Source organism: Sabethes cyaneus, chromosome 3 (assembly GCF_943734655.1).
Source record: "Sabethes cyaneus chromosome 3, idSabCyanKW18_F2, whole genome shotgun sequence".
In the NCBI taxonomy this organism is placed as follows: Eukaryota; Metazoa; Arthropoda; class Insecta; order Diptera; family Culicidae; genus Sabethes; species Sabethes cyaneus.
In genome coordinates, this window is record NC_071355.1 from 131430353 (window position 1) to 131445053 (window position 14701).

Here is a 14701-nt window from a genome sequence, read left to right on the forward strand (position 1 = left end):
AACGAAGAAGACTGCTTGAAATAGCACGAGCGACGTCGGCGCGATGACAATCTGTAACGATCAGAAGGTAATTAATTGGAATCGAAAAAAGCTGTTCATTGAAGAAATTTCTCTCTTCTGCGGAACATACACGAACACTTATATTGACTCCTATAGTTTAATTTCACTAACCTGCTCATCCTTCATGAAGCCAATCGATCAATTTCCTCCGCAGAACCAATCCGTTCCCATCGTGACAAAGGAGATGAACTTGTCGCAGGACCTTTTCGATTCCATGCCTCATTGACGGCGACGCAGATCCGGACGGAGTTCCTTTAAGGAAGATATAAACCGAGTCAAGAGCAGCTTGTTACTGGACCTAACCTCTATCTCCGTTGTGTGGCTCCACAATCCGATAGGAAAAAATAGTCGCACGATAATTTTCAGTGCGAAATTCCAACTAAAATAGCGATAATAAGTTACAAATTCAATGCAGCTGTCTTTTTATGTAAGGGATACTTACCTAGCTATTCAAATAAAGAACAAGTGAATTAGAAGTAAACTGGCCTTGTTCAAAAATCAATCAGATTTAGCTGTCAAAACATCATTCTGTACAGAGTAAACCGATCATCATCTGATTTAATCGTTACCCGACGGTAACAGATTAAATATACCAATGCGTCGGGTGACGGAGACAACCACCCAACGCGATCCGACGAAGTCGGTTGATTAATAGGTTGATTTCTTCGGCATCCTATTTCGTCGATAGATGCGTAAAACAGCATCTGTCAAAATTTTCTATTGGGTATCTGCCAGTGTCATTCCAATCGAGCAGACGACCCATCCAACGCGTATGCAGGAAAGAGAAAGAAAAACCTTGGGAAACCCGCATTGCATACATTTGGGATGACTTGTCACCACTCTGTATATAGTCACTCTAATCCTAGGTTTTTCTTTCTCTTTCCTGCATACGCGTTGGATAGGTTGTCTGCTCGATTGGAATGACACTGACAAATAATTATCATTCCAATTTTGACATTGTCGCCACTCTGTATTTAGTCACTCTAATTATATTGATATTTGATATTATCGATTTTCAGTCATCAAAATATCGATATTTGAAGGCGATATTGAGATTAGAGAGCCTTAGAGAGTCGGCATCTTAAACTGAAAATTCCAATCGAACAGAATCAGTTGTCAAAAGTAAGTCCAATCGAACAGGAGACTTGTCAAAACACCGATTAGAGAGCCCTAAAAAGAGTAACGACTAGAGAGCCTGTTAGAGATAGAGAGACGCCATCTCAAATCAAGAACATTTTTTGAGCAGATTTTTTTGAATTTTTAGCAGCTTTTTATTGTGTTTCCCGAGAAAATATTTCGTTTTTCAGCTTTATATAGTTGTGCGCAAAGGTAAATCATGTATTATTGACAGTGTAAGCACGTGTAAGTTTTCTATGTTTATGCTCTTATTTATTGCTTAGATAACATTTGTTTTGTTCTATTACGTACAGACTTACAAACAACACAGTTACAATGTCTTATACGTTAACCGAAAATGATAAAATTTAAATGCTGATCGCGTTTGTAAAAAATTGGTCCATGTTTGAACGGACAAACACGAAGCAAGCTACCCTAGCATTCAGGTGATGAGCGAGAGAGAAATATTGTTGCTTTTCTCACCACTCTTGCGTTGACAGTTTCTTACGAGATTTCGTGTGAGTGTAAAAGAGATACTTTGACTGCGAGCAACCAAAACAGAGCTGCGCGCAACTGTTAGGCGCACAACTTAACCTACGAAAGAAAAATTTTAGATAATAATCGCAATATGTATTATTCAAAATAAAAGCAGAGAAAGATTCCTCTAGTATGTTGTTATTATATTTAGCATCCAGAAACTCGAAATCTTTAATTTAAATCGCTAGTTCTCAAAAGAATTAGCAATAACAGATAACAGCAGCATAACTATTTACGGTACGACCAATAACTGTGGTAAAATTATCATGAAAAGGAATTACATATCCAGATTTTATAAAAGTAATTTATTTCAAATATCTGTTGATCACAGAATAATCTGTGCGTGCGGCAACACTGACAGATGCACCTGCATTGTTGCTAGATAATTTGTTTCAGATGGCGACTCTCTAAGGCTCTCTAATTGAGATGAGCGATATTTAATATCAATAAATTAGAGTGACTACCCAGGTAACCAATAAGCATTTCCAATGCAATTTAAAAGCAAGCCAATAAGCATTTAAGTTGCCTTAAATGCTACTTAAATGCTATTTTGGCAAAATATGCGGCTACTTTACGGCTAGCCCTCTTATAGTGCTGACAATGCTTATTTGCAACTAGTTACCAACAAGAAGAATTTAAATAGACTTTTGGATGCCAATTTACAACAGTTATGCAGTCAGAAAGCTGATAAACAACAGCCTGCAGTATAAAACGCCAGGGATGCTAATAAACAACTGATTTACTGCTTATTTTAATGCTTATTGGTTATACAGAATGGCGACAATGTCAAAATTGGAATGATAATTAGGGTAACCAACCTATTTTGGACCCCTTCAGCAGCTGTACATAATTTGGACACTTCCATTTGATTTTGCTGTAAGTGTCCAAATTATGTACAGCTGCTAAAGGGGTCCAAAATACGTTGGTTACCCTACCTGTCAGTGTCATTCCAATCGAGCAGACGACCTATCCAACGCGTATGCAGGAAAAAGAAAGAAAAACCTTGGAAACACCGCATTGCAAACATTTGGGATGACTTGTCGCCACACTGTATATAGTCACTCTTCAATAAATTATGTTTATTTTATTTTAGGAGCCGTTCAAATATTACGTAACGCCAAAAACGCCATTTTTACGAGCTCCCCACCCCCTTGTAACAATTTATAACAATTCTCGCGTAACTTTTCAAAAGGACCTAAGTAACATTGAGAGACTCTCTTTGGCGTCCGTCTCTTCTGATTATTACAGCAACATAAATGCATTGTAACAAAAAATTTCCTCACGCTTAACTAGATAGTGATGCTAGTAACCGATTCATGCAAAGCTGGTGCTTTAAAGTGCATTTGCATTGCCGTGGGAGGTGAAAGAGTAGAGGCACAAAGAGAATCTCTCATTGGGTCTCTCACTTAGGTCTTTTTGAAAAGTTACGCGAGAATTGTTCCATACACCCCCACCCATTCACGTAACGCGTAACTTTTACAGCTGTATGTATGCTCGATCGCTCTGCCGCTGATTGCGACACAGTAACTTACACTCTTAAATGATTCTACCTGTAAATAGGTCGGATTTAGTTAAAGCTAGGTTGAAACTACTCAAAATGCCCTTAAAGTGTACAAACTCAAACTTTGGGTAAAAATTTCAACCAATTTTGGCTACTTGCTACCGATAATTGAATTATTCTCTATGACAAATAACGCAATTTTAAGTTCCTTCTACCAATTTTTTGGTTGAAAAACTACTCAAAATCTGAGTTTGTACACTTTAAAGGCATTTTGAGTAGTTTCAACCTAACTTTAACTAAATCCGACCAATTTACAGGTAGAATCATTTAAGCGTGTAAGGCAATTTAGCTGACAAATGTCGAGTAATTAGTTTTTGGGTAATTTTGTATATATTTTCTAAGCAGTTTATTTTTTCGATATCTTTGTTTATGAAGTTACGCGTAACATTATCACTCAAAGCCCCCTCCTCACAGCAAATGCGTAACAGTTTGTAACAGAAATTCAACATACCCCCACCCCCTACTGCGTTATGTAATATTTGACCGGCACCTTATAGCCGAGGCCGATATTCGCTATACATACCACCCCGCTAATCCGACATATTCATGGCCGGATTAACGAATTCAGACTCGATAATCCGGCAGTCAAACTAATGTCAGTGGGGGTTTGAAATGACGTGTTGTTTACATCCAGATGTAAACAACTCCGGAAATTTTCGAAAAAAATTGTCGTGAATACGCGATTAAGTTGTGTTATGTTAAGTAATGCACAATTTAAACTATAAAATACTTTTCAATTCATGGTTAGCTTCCAAATAAGCACAAGAACGATAATCTTTTGATAAGAATGATGAATAAATAGAGCTCTTGGCAAAACTGAAGGCAGTTATAAGGAGTATCATTTACCATTTCAATTTAGTTAGAATGAGTAACATCTTGCCTCAAATGTCGACCCCCAATGAAGGTAATGTTCGACTGAAAGGAGCTAAGTACTCGGATTTTTAATTCAGAATTTTCCGGATTAGTGAGATCCGGACTATTGTGTCGTCAGATTATTGAGTGTCGGATTAGCGGGGGGATACTGTAGAGCTTTCCAGTTATGTGTGAATTGGTGCTTGAAAATGAGGCAAACAACAACAGTAAACAAAAGAGATGGATTCCTTTGTCACCAAGGTACAGAATGAATTTTGTCTTCCGCTGGCTACCCAAGTAACAACGGTAACTGAATTGCAAGAGCAATGGCTGTTTACGGGTTGATTTAAGGCGATCAAAGCTGCATAAAGTAAGCACTCAAATGGTGTTTAAATAAGCGATGTTTAAGCTACTTGAAGTTTTTCAAACCAGTTCTCTCCCAAAAGCTGATAAAAAAACTTAATAGTGGATTTTTCTGCTAAACAATCTGCTTCTAAACAGCTATAAACATCAAACCGTTTTACGGCTGCTTAAAGGTGTTAAAATGTATAGTGGAAGCTTTCATTTGGCTCACAGCTTTCAAACTACTTTAAGTCTGCTTAAGGGTGTTAAAGTGGCTTTACAAACTTCTACCAAGTCAAGAGCAACATTTCAATAGGGCCCAAGTGCAAAATATAAAAAAACTGGTTTTTTGGTTATATTTAAAGCTTTTTTAAGTATCTATAATAATACCAAACATCATAGCGATTTGAAAACTTTATGAGTCTTAAAAAGCAAATTTGAAAAAGCCTTATGTGAAAACTGGCAACAAAGTTTTCATTTTGTGCTTTGGCCCTTCTGTATGAAAAAGCCTATACGCAGTTTGTGTTTTGTTTTGCATTCGGCCCTATTTTTCTGTGGGATTTCTACGCATAGTGGCGAATAATCACTGGCCATCTCCGGTTAAGTACGTTTAGTAAGTAATAAATACACAATTTTTGAATTTCCGTTGGTAATCAATTGTTAACAGTGCAAATTAAATATTTTAGAAACAGCCAGTTCTGCAGTTGCTGCTGCGAAGATGATCCCCGCCGTACAATTGCGCGAGAGACTCGACGGACGGCCGAAAAAAACAATACGATGCTACCTGCATAAATAACACAGTCATTCACAGACACGACATGTTTAGTACTTAAGCCTGCGCGGCAACAAAAATTTAAGTTACTTTTCGGCTTACACGAAAAAAGCTATTTCGCTGTATATATATATCACCTGTGGAGGAACCGGACAGAGTTCGTTAGTTGCGCGCCCGAGACATTTACTATCACTGAAATGCCAAGGCGTGATGCACTTGCACGCTGTGGTGAGTTAGAAATACTAAATAAATGAACTGCTGCTGCTTCACACTACCAATAGCGACTGCCGCACTGCCGCACCTCACGGGTAACACGTCCAGCTTCACAAACCTGTTCAACGGTGGCAGATTTGCCGATGAAATTAAACCCCAACTTTTCTAGTAGAAATAATAAAGCTGATCGGTGTCCCAGTTACGAATTTTTAACCTTTTCTAGCCATTGCGCTTCAAAACAACGTGATAAAAAAAAGGCCAAACGCGAAACGCTGTTTAAAAACTGGCCCAACACCAAAATCATATCACCACTGACAGTAAATAAAAGCCTCATGTCAAAGGCCCCATCAACAATTGATAATCAAATCAGCCTTATGAAAAAGTCGTATTACCGAATGATCTCCGAAAACGGCCAAACGCATATTTTTGCAAATTACAAAGTAAATCAATGTTTTTTTCTGCTAGTTGTTGCATTACACATTAAACTATTATGTTTTTGCATCATAATGTGACATTCAATTCTAAGCAACACTGTTTATATCAAATAAGGAGTTAAAAAATGATGCTCAAGTTTCAACATCGATTTTCTCGAAACTGTCAGTTTTGACTTCGGCCTATTTGAAATGTTGCTCTTGAAGTTTTCTTTCGGCTCACAGCACACATACTGTCAGATCATAGAATTTCGCAATTCGGCTGACAGCAAAAGTTTGTCAGTTATCGACATTATCGACTGCTTCACGCTAGACGGGTTAGGCTTCAGGTGTAAAGATATTCTCACTGTCTCTTCTGCAGATGCAAATGGGGCGGATCATACGGTGAGTGCTTATGGATCAAAAGATGGCGGGTTCAATTCCCGGAAAAAAGACATGCATTTTTAATTAGCTAGCTTTACTTATACGAATTAAAGTTATCCGAAATGAAAAATATCGCGTTCGACAATGTTCACGGCAAAATAAAATAGACGCGTTCCATTTTTTAAATTTAAAAATAGATTTTCTTTTGGCTGCATAAAGGTTGATGAGACGTTGATTAAGCGGCTGGAAGAGCATATTACAAAACTATTTCTCGTTCTAAAAATAGAATTGACAGCATTGCGCAACTTGGCTATTTAAAAGCGCGCAAAAAACCTCTATTAAGCTTCATCGCAGCTTCGAAAGCAGCTTTTGACAAGTTTGAAGCTTGATAAAATCACCAGATTTAGATGTTTAAGAGCTGAAAAAAGGTTTTTATTTCTAAACCTAAACCATAGTTCAGCCACAGGTTGAATAAAACCAGCTATAAAAGCGTTTGATCAGCCTGAAATTGTTACTTGGGTATTACCAGCAAATTTTCAAAATATGTGCTTGAATTTGGAACAGGATGAAAAATTTGAGCGAAATATGTGCTCTGCAGTGTGGCAAACGGAGAAACACAACTTAGTAATCGCTACAGACGGTAGATAATCTACAGACGCGCAAAGAGCGTGGCATACATACCATACCAGGGATAACGACACGCCGAGGGAGAAGATACATACCCTCCAGACAACAACAAATAAAATGATTGCCACGACCAGCAAAGATTTGTGTGTGCAAATTTTTTCTATTCTTAATCTGTAAAAAAAGAAATAAAGTGTACCTAATATAAATTTATTTATATAAATTATAAAGTGTAAAGTATAAAGTGTCATTCAAGTTATTGGTGTTATTGGCTGCCATCAAGCACCTTTTATTCCACACCTGCTGTTGGTGATGCTACTGATATGTTTGTACGACGGTTATTCGATACATATGCCACAATTCCTCTTAGCAATGCAGCTGATGCGTTTGGGCAACTTTCATTCCACTCTTATTCCACACTCGCTCTCAGCAATGCTGCTGATACGTTTGCGCAACGCTCATTCCACACTTATTCCACTTTTATTCCACACTTTCCCGCAGCAATGCTGCGCAACATTTATTCCACTGTTATTCCACACTTGCTCTCAGCAATGCTGCAAATTCGTTTGTACAACATTTATTCCACTGTTATTCCACTTTTATTCTGCACTTGTTCTTCGAAATGCGGCTGATACGTTTGCGCAACGCTCACTCCACATTTATTCCACTATTGTTCCACACGTGATCTCCGTAATGCTGCTGATACGGTTGCGCAATGCTCATTCCACTCTTATTCCACTTTTACTCCGCAATTGCTCTTGACTGACACGTTTGCACAACGTCTATTCGACATGCATTTTCATGGTAGCTTTTAAGCGACCAGTATTCCACACCTGCTCTTAGTCGTACTGCTGATACGTTTGCATATCGTTTATTCGATTCTTATTCCGCACTTATATAAAAACGTATAGATGTTGATTAGAAGCTAGAAAAAATATAGGATATGACGTTTAAACAACAGACAATTCAGCAAATTCGCTTATTCAGCACCGAATGCTACCACACAACTCTTATTCCACACCTGCTTGTTTAGGTGCTGCCGTTTTGTTCCTTGGGTTCTTAATGTTATTGCAAATTGCATCAAAAACGCGAAATACAAGAAACTTGCAGACATTTTGCAAGCGAAATCCCAGCAGTGAGCCGTCAATTATTCATGTCAATTTATTGGGATTGACACTCGCAATAAGTTGACATAAATATTTGACAGCTCGCTGCTAGCATTTTACTTGTAAACTGTTTGCAAGATTTTTGCATTTCGCGTTTTTGATGCAATTAGCAATAAAACGAGATAGACTACCGAGACAGCAGGTATCGAAAAAAGGTTCTATCCAGCTTTTTACGCGCTATAATGGTGGCCGCTATAAATTGTTTTCGGGATATGCGAACAATCTTTTTGACAACTCTGCATACATCAAATCTGGCACTCTTCTCTTGCAACACTACCGTGCTCTTTTCTTTCGTTTACGCCAAAGAAGGAGAGCAAAAATGTGCGAAATATAAACAAAACTATTGCTCTCCTTCTTTTGCGTAAACGAAAGAAAGAACAACACTGCCGTACAGGAGAAGAGTGCCCAGTTTTGATGTATGCAGAGTTGTCAAAAAGATTGTTCGCGTATTACGAACACAATTTATACCGTCCTCCATTATAGCGCGTAAAAAGCTATATATTTAATTGTTCAATTGCGCTATGTACGTAATGCTTGTAATGTGACCCTTGCCGAACACAGTTCGATGCCGGACCACCAGCAGCGTGGTCAGCATAAAATGTGCAGCCGATCGACGGTGCTGGTGCTTGTGCATCGCGGCGGATGGAAGAGTTTGGCTATGTTCATATGACTCATTTCTTACTGTATGTTTACTGTTTAAATTATGATCAATATGGATGGCGTACGTATAGTACATATTGATTTACTAAAAACATATGGATTAGTTACCTTTGATATATCATATAATGCTTTAAAAAATTCAATTGGCTTGTTCACTTTGCAAAATATGCGTCGTAATTCGCGAACTTCCAAGGAACATACCAGGTGATTCACGCAACTTACTGCTGATTATAGGAAGATTGATCCAATTATGACTGGTTGCCAAAACTGTTTAAATAATACAGTGGACCCCCGTTCGTTTGAACGATTCCTCATGCAAACTAACGGGGCTAGTTTTTAATTTGAACAACTGGTAACCCTAAATATGCTGGAACTTGTGTGATCTGGCTACCCTGCTCTTTGTTATTGTTTTGGTGGTTTGATTCAGTTGGCAGTTGCAAGCAGCGAATATTTCATTCTCCGATCAGATTTCTACCATAATCGTTGGGAAAACGCATTGTGAAACAGATTGAACACGCTAGATCAGTACAAACAAATCGTGTTTATGTGCATTGTCTGCATAAGCAAATGATGTCATATTGAGAATGACATTTGAACCATTTTTAATTTGCACATCGTGCAAACCAACGGGGTTCAAATTAAAAAGTGTTCAGATTAAAAACGGTCAAACGAACGGGGGTCCACGGTATTCGAAATAACAAGCCTTATTGTTGAACTAAAAAGTCAAACAGTTAGAATCAAAAAAATATCTGGGTTAGCCTTAGTCTACAATATTTTTTGTTGAATTTATACAAATTTTTTTTGCATTTACAATTTTTTTTTCTGCGTGTATTTTTGAATCAAAAAAATATTGTTTAAACTTATAGCGAATTCATAACCTGGCTCAGTGTGAATACTCAATGGCATAACAGGTTTCATGCCAGACACCATTATAAATCGCACTGTAGAAATCACTCGACGTGGAGAAGCGCTGCGTGAACAAAGCACATCTTACCTGTCCAAGGGTCTGCTGGAAAAGAGGCCGATACGCGAGCAATGTTGCCAATGATAATCGCGCACTGTGACTGTGACAGCTTCACATGACCGCGTAGCCAACACTTTCGTCGTTAAGGGGGAAGTAGAGTGACTATATATAGAGTCCTGCATGCACCTCACATACATGTATCTCACACTCAGGTCGATTAGCACTCAGTTTTAATCGAAGTGCTGTCAAAGCGTTCATAAATTGCATCTCGGTTAAACTGACAGCATTCAGTTTGAAGCGCAGGTTAAAACTGTCTAGCATTACGGTTTACGGGTCGATCTGTCAAACTGCGCGTATCGTTAATAAATTTCGGGATCGAGTTAGCACGAACCCAGGTTAATTTATGAATTCGCTATTAATTCATACTCCGTTTGCTTCTACTAGATCGTTTATAAACCCAAAAGTACTTAGTTTTGATTCTACAATTTTTTCTTTGATGGAAACTAGCTATTATTCGAAATAACAAACCTCATAGTTGAACTAAATAGACAAATAGTTAGAATCAAAAAAATATCTGGGTTAGCCTTCACTCAACAATATTTTTTGTTGAACACCCCTGTATTTTTATTTCTGGCAGCAGTTTGTTTACCTATTCAGATTCAGTGGAAAAACAAATTTGAATGTACCCGTCTATACTATTTCTTCGATTTGTGATTGAATTGGTAAGCATTTTAAAACCCTTTATAAAGCAGTGGCAACTATATTGCCACCAACAAAAATTTTTTATTTTGCTTCTATAATAATATTGATGTCATTAGACGCGAAACAAATATTTTTCGTTGGTGGCAATATAATTGCCACGGCCTCGAGGTTACCGTAACAAATAAACAAACAAATAAACTAACGGGGTTAGTTTTTAATTTGAACAACTGGCAACTCTACATACACTCAACCCCCTCTAATATGAAAAACCACCCCATCGGCATGCAACCATGTTTTCGCAGCCAACATCTCGTGTGTGCGAAAATGAGATAGCATATCAGCACTGCGTTTCACTCAACTGCCAGCAGTCTGATTTGGGCCCGCTGTCAAATTTTGAGCCCCGGACATGCTGTCGCTGACGTTCACTGCAGCTCGATATAGAGATGTCGATGGGGTGTGAAAAACAGCTCGTTCAGATTGGGCGAGTTCATTTTTAATCTGAATATTTGGTAACTCTATTCATTTTCACATTCACATACGCGCAAGACGCGCACCCTATGAACTTATTGTTTTGATTTGACGAAAACAAATGTTTTGAAAATATTTCAAACATGCGCGAATTCCAAAGGTTCGGTTTGTAGAAGACGAAATTGGCTCGGGAGTTTCGACTAAAATGGTCTATTTTGAGTTCTGGAGAGATGTAGGTTGCATATGAGCTGTATTGCCAAAGCTCCGGAGCAAGAGGAAACGCATTAAGATTTTTTGCTTTTTTTTTAATTTACCGGTCAACTTTAACGTCAATTGTGTGTGACGCTTGGTCGGTTTTTAATGTGAACGCATTCATACCACCGGGGTACAGATTAAAAATGTTCAGATTAAAGAAGGTCATACCAACGGGGGTACACGGTATGCTGGAACTTGTGTGATCTGGTCGCTATACTCTTTGTTATTGTTTTGGTGGTTTGATTCAGTTGGAAGTTGGAAGCAGCGAATATTTCATTCTCCGATCGGATTTCATAATCATAATCGTTGGGAAAACGCAATGTGAAACAGATTAAACACGCTAAATCAGGACATACAAATCGCGTTTATGCGCATTGTCTGCATACACGGAGAAAAATGTGGCTAGTTTAAAACAACCATAAATTTGGTTGAAGCCCAAACTAAATTTTTGATTACGTTAACATCGGAATTTGTTTAAATTAAATTCACTAATCTAGTTGAAAGAAACGACTTCTCCACATTATTTCAACTTTATTAACTCGCATTGTTTCAAATTAAGTATCAGTTGATCCAAACTAAAAGTTTGCTTTTTTCAACCATAATCTTGTTTATTTCAACCAAAGTTTAGGTTGCAAAATACAGTGAATGTTACCTGAATTCAAATTGAGATGTTAGTTTAAATCAACCTAAACCATTGGCATAAATAAACTAAATTTATGGTTACGCAAATACCAACCTTAAAAATAGTTCAAAACAAACTTGTTCTTAGTTTGCGTTTACAAATGCGGCTAGTTTAAAACAACCAAAAATTCGGTTGGAGCCAAACTAAAGTTTAGATTACGTTAACATCGAAATTTGTTTGCATTAAACCCAGAAAAAAAAGTAACTTTTTTCGAAGGTGCGTAGTAATCATTGCTGTTGGAAACCCCTTGGATAATCATATGGAATTTCATATGGAAATTTACTATTAGTTATGTGCAGAATATTTTGAGTGTAGAAAGATACATCGCTCTGTTGTGCAAAATTGATGTAAATAAAATTCAAGAGCAACATTTCAAATAGGCCGAAGTCAAAACTGACAGTTTCGAGAAAATCGATGTTGAAACTTGAGCATCATTTTTTAACTCCTTATTTGATATAAACAGTGTTGCTTAGAATTGAATGTCACATTATGATGCAAAAACATAATAGTTTAATGTGTAATGCAACAACTAGCAGAAAAAACATTGATTTACTTTGTAATTTGCAAAAATATGCGTTTGGCCGTTTTCGGAGATCATTCGGTAATACGACTTTTTCATAAGGCTGATTTGATTATCAATTGTTGATGGGGCCTTTGACATGAGGCTTTTATTTACTGTCAGTGGTGATATGATTTTGGTGTCGGGCCGGTTTTTAGACAGCGTTTCGCGTTTGGCCTTTTTTATCACGTTGTTTTGAAGCGCAATGGCTAGAAAAGGTTAAAAATTCGTAACTGGGACACCAATCAGCTTTATTATTTCTACTAGATAAGTTGGGGTTTAATTTCATCGGCAAATCTGCCACCGTTGAACAGGTTTGTGAAGCGGAACGTGTTACCCGTGAGGTGCGGCAGTGCGGCAGTCGCTATTGGTAGTGTGAAGCAGCAGCAGTTCATTCATTTAGCATTTCTAACTCACAGCGTGCAAGTGCATCACGCCTTGGCAGTTCAGCGATAGTAAATGTCTCGGGCGCGCAACTAACGAACTCTGTCCGGTTCCTCCACAGGTGATAAATATATACAGCGAAATAGCTTTTTTCGTGTAAGCCGCAAAGTAACTTAAATTTGTGTTGCCGCGCAGGCTTAAGTACTAAACATGTGTCTGTGAATGACCGTGTTATGTATGCAGGTAGCATCGTATTGTTTTTTTCGGTCGTCCGTCGAGTCTCTCGCGCAATTGTACGGCGGGGATCATCTTCGCAGCAGCAACTGCAGAACTGGCTGTTTCTAAAATATTTAATTTGCACTGTTCACAATTGATTACCAACGGAAATTCAAAAATTGTGTATTTATTACTTACTAAACGTACTTAACCGGAGATGGCCAGTGATTATTCGCCACTATGCGTAGAAATCCCACAACAAAAATAGGGCCGAATGCAAAACAAAACACAAACTGCGTATAGGCTTTTTCATACAGAAGGGCCAAAGCACAAAATGAAAACTTTGTTGCCAGTTTTCACATAAAGCTTTTTCAAATTTGCTTTTTAAGACTCATAAAGTTTTCAAATCGCTATGATGTTTGGTATTATTATAGATACTTAAAAAAGCTTTAAATATAACCAAAAAACCAGTTTTTTAATATTTTGCACTTGGGCCCTATTGAAATGTTGCTCTTGAAATAAAACTGAAACGGATCATGTTGAAAACAATCAAGTTTATAGTTACTATATATATAGTTCGGCGGATAGAAAACCAGGCGAATTGGCATCCCTGATTAATGAAATTAAATTTGAAATTATGGTGAAATGTGCAGGTTTTTACGAGAAATAATCACTGGCGAGTGTTGAAAATGACCAGTTCTATGAAAATAAAGTGTGTTTTTTAACATTACTCCTGCATTTTGGATTTTGAAAAGCTTTTGGCTCCGCTTTTGACGTTTATTTGGCTCCCGATTTTCTATCCGCCGAACTATATATATAGTAACTATAATCAAGTTACCCTGCTACAGCATATATTGCAAATTGCATCAAAAATGCGAAATGCAAGAAACTTGCAGACATTTTGCAAGCAAAATCCCAGCAGCGAGCCGTCAATTATTCATGTCAATTTATTCGGATTGACACTCGCAATAAGTTAACATAAATATTTGACAGCTAGCTGCTGGCATTTTACTTGTAAACTGTTCACAAGATTTTTGCATTTCGCGTTTTCAATGCAATTTGCAATAATGCTCCGAGCAAGTGCGTTGGCTTTAGTTTCCGCGTATCTCTTATTCGCTATGACGGCGCCGCAGTGGAGACACCTTCATTAGTTGCGAGTTTGCGTGAAGCAGAATATAGCGATTTGTTAATGAGTGCAAAAGACAGAAACATGTCGGAAATAATTTTCACGCATTCAGCTATGGGCTGTTCTGTAAGTGTAAAAGAGGTCGTGCGGTGCCGTCATAGCGAATACTGTGAGTATTTCTATAGTAAAAACCTACACTGATAAAAATAGACACATCGTTACCAAGAGATCTTGCACATGAATTTCAACGTACAAATATCGATAATCTTGTTTCATTTGTCAATCAGTTGGGGATCAAAAGCGCTTCCCATCGATTTAACGTGAAATGAAATATTCATATGGGAAACACGTTAAACAACCATGTTTTTTCAACAAACCTTCAACCAACAATATAGTAGTTCCTGCTTTCGCACTGCAAATCCACGTGTTTTACCATTAGATCGTATCCTGTTGCAATCCACATGAAATTAAGGTGTAAGTTTTTATAAATATTTCACTGGTTTTACACGTTTAATCAAAGGGTAACTCTTATGAAATGTCATTCTATTTGAAATTCACGTGGCTTTCACGATGAATTGATGTGAATATCAGGTCATCTGAAAGTGTTTTACCCATGGTTTTAACATTGAATATGATTCATGTGTTATT